At 41.2% G+C, this 12,078-nt stretch overlaps 1 non-coding gene across 1 annotated transcript; it reads left to right on the top strand.

Moving 5' to 3' along the window:
* The first annotated feature begins 10,264 nt into the window (after positions 1–10,264).
* On the top strand, positions 10,265–10,402 carry LOC114815239. The gene has a single exon (XR_003763005.1). It is a non-coding gene; the product is annotated as a small nucleolar RNA SNORA7 (small nucleolar RNA).
* Positions 10,403–12,078: the final 1,676 nt, after the last annotated feature.

Raw genomic sequence — 12,078 nt, 5'->3', positions numbered from 1 at the left:
GATTAATGGATTGATTGATTAAGCAAGGAAGGTCTCCTGGAGATGTGATTTCAGAAGAGCTTTGAAGATGGGGAGAACAGTGGTCTGCCAGAATTAGAAGTGGAAGGGTGTTCCAGGCAGAAGGGAGAATGTGAGCCAGTGGTTAGAAATCTAGGAATGGCATGGGAAGAGTTATTAAAAAGTTGGATTCATTGGGGAGCGCTCAGCCCCCCTGAGGGCAAAAGCAGGATTGGGTAAAGGAGGAGGAGAAAGAAGTAAATCACAGGAGACATAAAATAGGAACAGAGGCTATCATTAGATTGGGCTAAACCATTTCACCCATATTTCCCACAAATCTTACAACCCCGAAAAGGTACAGTTGCTTTAAAAGGAGTCATGCTAATGAGAATAAGACTTTAACAAAGATCCCAGGATACCAATCAATCAGAGGAATTGCTAAGCTGAAAGTATGCTCATCTCTAACGGATGGAGTTGAAATCAAAGATCACTTTAAAATGATAGTCCAACTGACTGACATCCTTCTTCCAGCGGCTGGAGTCAATTCAGAGGCAAGAGAGTGTTTTTCTAACTGGTTTTAAATGGCACAGGAGGAAAATTGAATATGTACAAGTCATCTAGCCTCAGTGACGTGTTTCCCTGACTCTTGGGAGAATTTGCTAATGAATTCCTTGAACCACTGGCAATTATTGCTGCCAGTTGTGATGGGAAGGAATTAGAAGGTCTTTTTGGTGACTTAGGGAGTGATAACGAGGGGTAATCACATGTAATTAAGAAAAGGAAAATTTGGGCTAGGTATAAGGAAAGAGTTCCTAAGAGACGAGCCTATTACATAGTGGAATCGTCTCTTGAGGAAGTGATAGAAATCCCGTTAGTTGAGTCATTTAAAACTAGACTTAACAAAGCCCTGCCCAAATACATGATGTGTAACAATACCGCACATGGAGAAAGTGACCTGGAAGAAATATTTTCACAACTGCTTGAGAGTCTCTGCACTTTAATTTCAGAAGCAGCATGGCCTAGTGGACAGAGCATGAGCCTGGGAGTCAGAGGGCCTGGGTTCTAATTCCAGCTCTACCACTTGTCTGCTGTGTGATGATAGGCAAGTCACTAAACTATTCTGTGCCTCAGTTATCTCATCTGTTAAATGGGGATTAAAACTCTGAGCTCCACGTGGAACAAGGACTGTGTCCAACCTCATTGGGTTGTATCTACCCCAGTGCTTAGTACAGTGCTTGGCACATAGTGAGCCCTTAACAAATACCATAAAAAGGAGGGGGGCGGTATCTTGACTGTTGAAGGATGCTGGCCTTGAGGAAACAACTTTTAAGCAGCACATTACCTCTATGCTACTGTCCCTGTCTCTCCCCTTCTAGACTGTAAGCCTGGTGTGAGCAGGGATTGACTCTTTTTATTCCACTTTCCAAGTACTTAGTACAGTGCTCTGCAAATAGTAAGCGCTCAATAAATACGACTGACTGACTAAATGAATATCTCTGGACTTCATTCTAAGATGGCCTCTTAGGTTTCTTCCTTGATCCTCTTTTCTAATTTGTCCTAGTACCCCATCTAATCTTCAACTGCTCCCTTGGCCACCCTTCACGCTCCTTTCACTGCAACTTCTCCACCTTCTCCTGAACTATCAACCATCTCTTCCCTTTCAGTGCCATCTTAGCACCGTCCCTTTCTCTTTAGCGTTAGTGATGATCGACTCTCTGTAAAGTGGTTTGTGATCTCTATATTAGGGATGGTATATAAAATGAATTGTATTGTTTGTACAGATGTCATAGCTGGCTCCTCCTAGCTGAAATTGACTGTAACAAGTGGTTGGGGTTTTCACTGGAGGGTAATTTAGATTTATTTAAGATGCCACCAACTCCTTACTTAGTTTGCATAAACTATCCAGGACAGAGGAGCAATCTCTCTGGACCCTCTTCATCTTGCAAAAATGTAGCATGTTATGGAGGGTGGATCGCTCTTACAATGGACTCTCTCCCATTTTATCCCTTTTATGAATAATCAGTCACTAGGATAGGAGGATTAAAAAACAGATTTACTGCTATTTCCAAAACTCGGATCTGGAAGGTAAGTAAGCACAACAGATATACAGGAATATAAGTAGGAACACTATTTTATAATAATATGTAAGGAAACACATTTATGTGCTGGAAACTATGAAAAATAGTTCTTATTAAGTGATTTAACATTTATTTTTTATGTACAGTTAAACTTCCAACAGGAGAATAGACTCACCCCCCTCTGTCCTTTTCATATCCTTTCCTCCAAGCTGTTGGAATTCTCCCTGAGTGGTAGATTTTCTTTGTTAACCTGCAGCATGGAAAAAACAAAAAGGTCTCCTTCCTTGAAGGTGTAAAGAAAGCACTTAATCCTATTTTCATGGAGGGCTTTCTATGACATCTACTTTGATTCTCTCTCTCTTATTGTCACTCTCCCTCCCTCCCTCCCTCTGTGTGTATGTATGTGGGCATGTGTATATGACAGACACCCACAGTATTAAGTCCATTTTCATCATGTTTTTGTGCCACTCGAACCTATCTGTAAACCATATTCATAAAGCAAGCAGTTACCTTAAATTTAGCTGGATGGACTCACGAAGTTTCAGTCGGTGTCATCCATGGTGAAACAATGATATGCAGTGGGTGTTTATCATAGGATTTTGAAGGAGTCCATTTTAAAGATACTCTCTGAGGGGCCAGCAAGTGGCTGGGAGAAAGTAGCTGGGCTTTTCATTTGCATTAGCAACTGGATGTAATTTGAGTTACATTTGAAGATGTCCCTGCAGATTTTGAGTCTTACTCTGTTACTTCTTCTATCCCACAGATTTATCATTGTTTGGAGAGCTGTAGAGGATTGCATGAGTGCTGAGTGGAAGATTTAGAATTTAGTACTATTTGATGCCCACAAAGCTTTCCTGACTCCTCTACCTTTTGTGCACTAGGAATTTAAAATATTGCGAGAATCCTTAGGCTCAGGAGAAGTCTGATGACTTTCTTTAGTTATATCCCCACTAACATTTCAAGGTGCACATCCTTTCTCTCGTAAAACAATCCGAATGGGATAGCAGGTGCACAGGATTTTCCTCAAATGATAAAGATGGATTTTTGAAAATTTGGAAGAGGAAATAGTGTTATGGGAATCTTTGGCTTAAATGATAACAACATCATAGGCAAATGTGTGCTTGTGTGTAGGCACTGAACAAGGCTTTTATTAGATAATCGGTGTAGTTTTTTTTTTTGCAGATATTCCATATTTGTACATTGTTTGTATCTTTTATCTTTTACAAAGTATTAGAAATGTTACAACTGAGGCAATATTAAGGACAGTATAATTAGCACCCTAATATTTATTTTTTCAAGATGGATAAGCAGTATTTGCCTTATTTGGAAGAATCCACTTCTATGGTAGACATCTGTGAAAAGGTATAGAAGGAAACAATGAATAGAAAAATCTGGAAATATATTAAGATATATGTGCATATTTTGGACATTAGCACTATATACTAAGCATATTGGGAATATGCTTCAAAATATTTCAAACACTATTGACCTTTGTTATATAATACTGGGCTCAGGGAAATATATTTGCATAGATTTAGTAATATATTGTAAATAACTACATAGGACAGTGTGTATTTTTCCTTAAGATGCAGTATTATAAGCAAGACATTAAATTATGCCCATCAGACAAAGCAACCGAATCTCTGCATTTTTTTATAACACATTCTATTGGGAAGACATCTCTGCTTCTAAAAAGCACATGCATTAACTGGCTGATTCATGTGGTGACATGTGGCATATCCAAATGTGTTATGGATCTCTCAGGAATAAAAACAACATAGCAAAATCATCACCTTGGGATGTTCATTGAGTGAATATTTTACAGACATACTCCTTTTATATTTATATAATAATTTAGTGTTATGACAATTTTTTTAGCAGTGTTGGCAGTTTTTCTTTTTTATAATGGTATTATATTTGTGAGCCCATTAAGTGCATATGGGCTAAACTACAGAAAAAAGTATTTTTCATAATTCCTCAGGGTGCATGTAGCAAAGAAAGCATATTGGTATAGAAAAATGTTAATAAAAGGTCAAGCAGAACTTTCCAGTGTTTATCATGATAGCAGTGGCAATTTGGGGCTTTTTTGAATTGAATATTGTGGAGACCCAGAGATTTATGGAATATGCTGGAGGAGCCCCTACCCCTGCCCCCCAACATAGTTGGATCACTGGGAGGCCCTCCTGGAAGTTGTTAACAAATAATCAAGATAATTCCTTGCTTCCTCTTGCCCTGTTTCTAAACCTGAAAGCCCCAAACCAAATCTGCAGTTACGATGAGTCCAACTACAGAAAAGGAAGGTTTAGAAGTTTGCAGTTGATGCAGAAACACTGGTGTTATTGATTCATTCAGTCGTATTTAATGGGTGCTTACTGTGTGCAGAGCACTGTACTAAGAGAGTATGGAAAGGGCGTTTAAACAAGTGAGACTCAGATCCTACTTTTTTCTGTTAATTCAGACCCCGGGAAACCCCAAGTTGCATCCAAGTTCACAGGATGCAAAAGGCATCCTGGGCCTTAAGTGTCAGTGGAAGATGATGGCGTGTTCTCCCCACAGAGACACACTGTTACCTTCTCGGTGAAGGTCTGGGGAGGGATAGGAATGAAGAGATGCTTTGATTAGAGGGCCGGTCTCCGGAACTATAACGCACCTAATAATACCGCTGCCTCACTGGTGGTGCAAATGGACTCTACTCTTTCTGCAGTTTGGCTGCGGGGGCGGGAAAAAGGAGTAAATGAGGAATTTCGATTTTTTGTGGGGTGTGCGTGCGTGTGTGCGTGCGTGCATGTGTTTGCTAAGAACTTGTAAAATGCAAAAATAGTACCCAGCTCTTGTGGTAGTATATTTAGCAAGCTGCAGTTTAGCATGCTCTAGTCACATACACCATTATACAATTCCATACACTGCAATTCCCACTGCCCCAAAATAAAGCACCCTTAAAATAGAAATGTGTTTTCTGGGCAAAAGTGTTCAGAGAGGCTATTTTCTTGAAATTGATCCAACCTGGCTCTAAAGGAACAGAAGCACGAGCATCCAAAGTACCTGTAACAGCAGGAAATTCACTTCCGTTGCCATTTTGCTGTATCCCTTGTGAGAGAGGTTGAAAACAGTGCAGGGGGAAACTACAGGAAATCCATATCAAATTTTCTCAGGAATCTATCTTATGGTTTAACAATTTTCCATTGTATCACATTAGCATCGTTTTTAATATTTCATTTTGCAAGTGGCAGCATAAGGGTAATCAGAGCCTAAGTGGAAATAACTACTCTAATACTCTAATATGGTAAGACGTGCATAAACCAGGCTTAGGAAACATTCGGTGTAGCCAACCTCTTGCCAGTGACATGGTAATCAAGTAAGTCCCACAGAAACACAGGGAGGTGACTTTTTACATCCCATGGGTTGTGAAACCAGATGAGCAAGCTATGTCCTCAGATGTACATGTTATTTCTCTCTCGATTTTACCCTTCCTTCCATACTCTATCTCCTCCCTCATCCCCCACCTGACTGAAAAAATTATGGATTTCCTCCACATCACCTGGATTTGCCACTTGCTTTAAAATGAATCCTACCTAAGCTTGTGGCTGTCCAGCAGAACCATCTTTCTTCGCATTATTGGAAACTGGTTGCAAGCAGATTGTGCATCATCAAATAAATTGTACGACTAGGTTGATAAACTACCCAATGCAGAGGCAACGTAATGGTGTTTTCTGAAATGAAGGATACAGTAGGAAAATCATAACAAGATGGCCACGTTTGGAGACTAGGGTGAGCACGTTTTGGTGTGATATAGTTAGTTCATCCCATGATTTCCTGGAGATTTTTTTTTCCCCTTTTTAATGATATTTGTTGAACAGTTACTAGGTGTACTAAACACTGGGGTAGATACAAACTAATCAAGTTGGACATAGTCCCTGTCCCACATGGGGCTCACAATCTCATTCAATCATTCATTAATTCAGTCGTATTTATTGAGCGCTCACTGTGTGCGGAACACTGTACTAAGTGCTTGGAAAGTACAATTCAGCAATAAAAAGAGACAATCCCTGCCCACACCGGGTTTACAATCTTAATTCCCATTTTACAGATGAGGTAACTGAGACACAGAGAAGTAAAGTGACATGCCAAGGTCAAATAGCACACAAGCACTCATGTACGTATCTGTTTATTTATTTATATTAATGTCTGTCTCCCCCTCTAGACTATTAGCTTGTTGTGGGTAGGGAATGTGTCCGTTTATTGTTGTATTGTACTCTTCTGAGTGCTTAATAGAGTGATTTCCATACAGTAAGTGCTCAATGAATGAATAAATGAACAAATTCAGTGGTGGAGCTGGGATTAGAACCCAGATCTTTTGACTCCCGGGACTGTGCTCTATCAACTGGGCCCTGTTGCTTCCTGAGGCTAAACTCCCAGTTCCTCTGGGCAGAGAGTGAAAATATTAGCCTTTTATTTCTCTAAATGTTGCTGCCAAGACATGGATTTTGTTGGATGCAATTTAGTTGCTCATTCTGCAATATCTGAATGAGTTCTTCCTTACCTCCCAAGATGGGATTTGACCTTTTATTTCTCTTAATGTTGCTGCCAAGACATAGTTTCTGCTGGATGCAACTTACCTGCTCGTTCTGCACTACCAGAATCAGGTCATCCTTGCCTCCTAGGATGGGATTGCTTGGAATGTCCTGCTTTTGGTAAAAGATCTAAAATGTTGCAGTTGTGGATTTTGAACACGATAAAAGCTCATTCCAGATAGAGCTCATCTTTTCAACAGGGAGAGAAAGCAGATGAAACACTACAAAGAGACACTTCAGATCTTCCTGAATTTAGGAAGACTATCCTCCCTATCTCACGAGCCCGTAACCTTGGTGTTGTCCTTGATTCATCTCTCTCGTTTAACCAACATATTCAATCTATCACCAAATCCTCTCAGTTCTACCTTTATAACATTGGTAAAATCTGCCCTTTCCCCTCAATCCAAATTGCTATCGTGCTAATCCAAGCTATCCCACCTTAATCACTGCATCTGCCTCCTCACTGACCTCCCTGCCTCCTCTCTCTCCCTACTGCAGTCTATACTTCACTCTGCTGCCTGGATTATTTTTCTAAAAAAAAAAGTTCAGTCCACATCTCCTCACTCCTCAAGAACCTGCAGTGGCTACCCATTCACCTTCTCATCGAAAAGAAACTTCTGACCGTTGGCTTTAAGGCACTCAATCAGCTCACTCCTATCTACTTACCTCATTGATCTACTACAGCCCAGCCTGCACGTTTCACTCCTCTACCACCAGCTTACTCACTGTGCCCTAGTCTCGTCTGTCTGCCACTGACCCCTTTCCCACATCCTCCCTCTAGCCAGGAACTCCCTCCCCTTTCATGTACACCAGACCACCACCCTCCCCACCTTCAAAGTCCTGATTAAGCTATCTTTTCTCTGGTTTGCTGTCCCTTCTGTGTCATCTATGCACTAGGATCTGTGACCTTTGGGCATTCGATAGTCACCTCATATTCAACCCAGGCACTTATGTACATATCAATAAATTATATATTCTAAATAATTTATTTATATTAATTCATATTAATTATAAGCCCCTCTAGCTTATAGCCTATAAATCAGGGAACATGACTGCCAACTCTGCTGTATTGTAATTTCCTAAATGCTTAGTACAGTACTCTGCACATAGTAAGTGTGCAATAAACAACATGGGCTGATTGAAGATTAAACCCACTTCACCACACCCCTTCAATTGGACCCAAGGGTTAATTAGCCTATTATGCACTGGCTAAGAGTAATTGTATTTGTTAAGCACTTACTATGTGCCAAGCCCTGAACCAAGCTCTAGGTAGATACAAGATAACCAGGTTCCACATGGGACACACAGTCTAAGTAGGAGGGAGAACAGGAATTGAATCCCCACTTTGCAGATGAGGGAACTGAGGCTCAAAGAAGTTAAGTAACTTGCCCAAAGTCACACAGCAGGCAAGTGGCAGAACTGGGATTAGGATCCTGGTCGACTGATTCCCAAGCCCATTCTCTTTCCACTAGGCAAACTTTCCGCCACCCTTTTTTTCCACAAGCTTATTTTTCTTTCTCTTCTTTTCCACCACTCCATGAAGGTAAGTTGATGTTGGAGTTGAAGATAGTGCAGTCCAGAGATTGAATGATGTTTCCTGATACACACAGCATGGAAGCAACATCTGGAAGTGTCAGTGGTTATATCTTCAATCTGTGAGGTTTCTCTAGGTAGAGGAGGCAAAGAAGCATTAATAGAGATTATGTGGCAGAGAAATAAAAGGGGCTTTTACCATATTCTTCTCCCCTTCCCAAATGCCAAATGGTTGCATTTCCCAGCACTTCCTTCCTGCTTTCTCTTGAAAGTGATCAAAACTGTGATACTGGTCATTGATAATCCACTCTTTGATGATATCTTAGTTTTAAGTCTTCTTGAACTGTTGTTGATGTGGATGGAACCGGAACATAAAATCCTAGAGCTGAAAGAGCCAGGGTCAGTCATCCTCACTGAGAATTTGGAGGATTTGACTGAATATCCCTTCCCTCCATTTTTGGGTTGGTGGGGGTGTAGAAATTCTATAACTCCCCCAGGATCCTGTTCCTAAATTCTTTATTAGGTTTAAACCAGGCTCATGTATTAAATTCTCCCTTGTTCAGTTCTCTGTGGAAAGAAAAAACTACTTACTAGATACGGATACTGGCTTTTTTTTTAGCGGCATTTGTTAAACACTTACTTTCTGCCAGGCTATGTACTAAGTGCTGGGGTAGATACAAGAAATTAGGTTGGACACAGTCCTTATCCCACATGGGGCTCACAGTCTTCACCTCCATTTTACCAATGAGGGAACTGAGGCACAGAGAAGTGAAGTGGCTTTCCCAAGGTTACACAGCAGGCAAGTGGTCTTCCAACTCCCAGGCCCATGCTCTTTCCAGTAGGGAACACTGCTTCTTAGAATTATTTTGACAAGGACAGTCAATTTCTCTGAAATGATGATTTGTCTTCAGGAAGTTTTGCTTCCTATTGGCCTGCATTTTTTAAATTTCTGTGCCTCAGTTCCCTCATCTGTAAAATGGGGATTAAGACTGTGAGCCCCACGTGGGACAACCTGATTCCCCTATGTCTACCCCAGTGCTTAGAACAGTGCTCGGCACATAGTAAGTGCTTAACAAATACCAACATTATTATTATTATTATTAATTCTTCTATAGGAATACAGTTGATTTATGTATACATATATTGGTTTGTGAATGCCTATACCCTTTATTTCTGTTTAATCTCAGTGAATTCCAGGGCACCTTGTAATTCAAAAAGAGTTAATCCCCCTCTCTTTTTTATAGTTGGGCAAATTAGGAGAGTGTTAAGAGACAGACCACAGATCAGAAACAAGTGAGTTAAGCATGGGATCTAAGATTTGAAAATTCCAGATAAACACTTCATAAGGTTTATCAATAAGTTTAATTTAAAAATGATCAGTCAATCAATCATATTTATTGAGCATTTACTGTGTGTACCGCACTGTACTAAGAGCTTGGGAGAGTACAACACAAAAATATAACAGGCACATTCTCTGCCCAAAATGAATTTAGAGTCTAGAGGGGGAGACAGACATTAATAGAAATAAAAAAAAGTGGATTTGTACTTAAGTGCCGTGGGGTTGGGGGGAATGATTAAAGGGAGCAAGTCAGGCTGAAACAGAAGGAAGTGGGCAAAGAGGAAATGAGGGCTTATTCAGGGAAGGCTTCTTGGAGATGTGGCTTCAATAAGACTGTGAAAGTGGGGAGAGTAATCATCTGTCTGATGTGAAAAGGGACAGTGTTCCAGACCAGAGGCAGGATGTGGGAAAGAGGTTGGTGGTGAGATAGGTGAAATCAAAGTACATGAGCAGGTTGGCATTAGAGGAGTGAAGTGTGTGAACTGGGTTGTAGAATGAGAACAGCAAGGTGAGGTAGGAGGGGGGCTAGGTGATTAAGTGCTTTTGAGCTAGTGGTAAGGAGTTCTGTTTGATGTGGAGGTTGGATGGGCAGCCACTGGAGGTTCTTGTGGAGTGGGGAAACATAGCCTGAACGTTTTTGTAGAAAATTGATCCAGGCAGAAGAGTGAACTGGAGCAGGGAAAGACAGGAGGCAGGGAGGTCAGTAAGGAGGCTGATCAGTAATAAAGGTGGGATAGGATAAGTGTCCCCTCTCAGGATTGCACCTGGAGAGTTTCCAGGACTCTACCAGTCTCGACTATGGGAGGGAGAGTCAAGCAGAGATATTCCCATTCCATTCCTAGCTTGGGCAGTGGCTAGCAAGTGGCAGGCCATCTGCTACAAGTCAAAACTCACCCGTACTGGGCAGCAGCGGCATGGGAGAGAGTTGAGGGTGAAGACTCAAGTTTACTGCTCAGAAGAAGGCAATGGTAAACCACTTCCTTATTTTTACCAAGAAAACTCTATGGATATGCTACAAGAACGATTGCGGATGGAGGTGGCGTGCTCTGGGAGAGATGTGTCCATGGCATAGCAATGGGTCAGAGAAGATTTGATGGCATAAAGCAAGACAAGGATAAGTGTAATGTGGTAGCAGTTTGGATGGAGGAGAAAGGGTGGGTTTTAGTGATGTTGTGAAGGTTGAATTTACAGGATTTAGTGATAGATTGACAGTGTGGGTTGAATGAGAGAGAGGAATCAAGGATAATAATAATAATGATAATTATGGTATTTGTTAAGTGCTTACTATGTGTTAAGCACTTTTCTAAACGCTGCGGTAGATACAAGGTAATCAGGTTGTCCCACGTGGGGCTCTCAGTCTTAATCCCCATTTTCCAGATGAGGTAACTGAGGCCCAGAGAAGTGAAGTGACTTGCCCAGGTTCACACCGCTGACAAGTGGAGGAGCCAGGATTAGAACCCATGACCTCTGACGCCCAAGCCCGGGCTCTTTCCACTGAGACACGCTGCTCCTTGATGTCACAGTTACAGTCTTGTGAGACGGAAAGGATGGTGGTACTGTCTACAATGATAGGAAAGTCATGGGGAGGGCGGGGATTGGGCGGGAAGATAAGGAGTTCTGTTTTAGACATGTTAAATTTGAGGTAACAACAGGATATCCAAGTAGAGATGTCTTGAAGGGAAGAGGAAATGCTAAACTGCAGAGAGGGAGAGAGATTAGGGTTAGAGTTGTAGAATTGGGAGTCATCCACATAGAGGTGGTGGTTGAAGTTGTGGGAAGAAATGAGTTCTCCAGGGGAATACGGGTAGGTGGAGAATAAAAGGGAACCCAGAACCGATAATCCAGAAATGATAATCTCAAAACCGAGTTCTGCAGCAATGTTAAGAATGATTTTACTTCGTAAGGTCCCGTGCATCTGGAACTTCCCTCTTTCTGAACTAGCAAGAGTACACATATGGGAAAAGATTCATTTAATCTTATTAACTCACACTCAGAGTTACAAACTGAGTGTCAGACAAGAAATAGCATGAAAGCATACCCCTGCTCTCCTCACATGTGCACAGATGTGTACTTCTTGAAAAAAAAAAGATCCTGATTTTAGTCAAATAGTGCTTGTTAAGAAATGCAGCATAAAACCCGTTTATCCAGAGTAGATGTATTGCGTACTTGCATCGATCTTAGCTATAAGGGAATAGTTGGCTTTAAGCAACAACGCAAGGAGAACTGTACATGCAATTCCTTCCAGTTTGTGATAGAGAGGCTGGCTATCTCCCACAGTCTTGCTGCTAAAATGTTCCCAGCCCCGTTTTCTACCTCTGATTTTAGAGCCCATCGTATAAAACCTGATCTTAGTATCAATCCCCAAATAAAGACCAGAAATTAATTTGCCTGTTTTATTCAGTGTTCCAGGCTTGGGTAAATGGGTCATACATTTCCTCGATATCTCTTGCACTTCCAAATAAAGCAGAAAGGGCAGCTTCATTCCTGCATTCCTGAAATCTTATTTGTAAACTGGTGAAAATATTCTGGTCATTTCATCCCTACCTGGTGGTCATTTTAT

This window comes from Ornithorhynchus anatinus, chromosome 11, assembly GCF_004115215.2.
Source record: "Ornithorhynchus anatinus isolate Pmale09 chromosome 11, mOrnAna1.pri.v4, whole genome shotgun sequence".
Classification (NCBI taxonomy): Eukaryota; Metazoa; Chordata; class Mammalia; order Monotremata; family Ornithorhynchidae; genus Ornithorhynchus; species Ornithorhynchus anatinus.
This window is presented reverse-complemented; position numbering and strand designations above follow the sequence as displayed.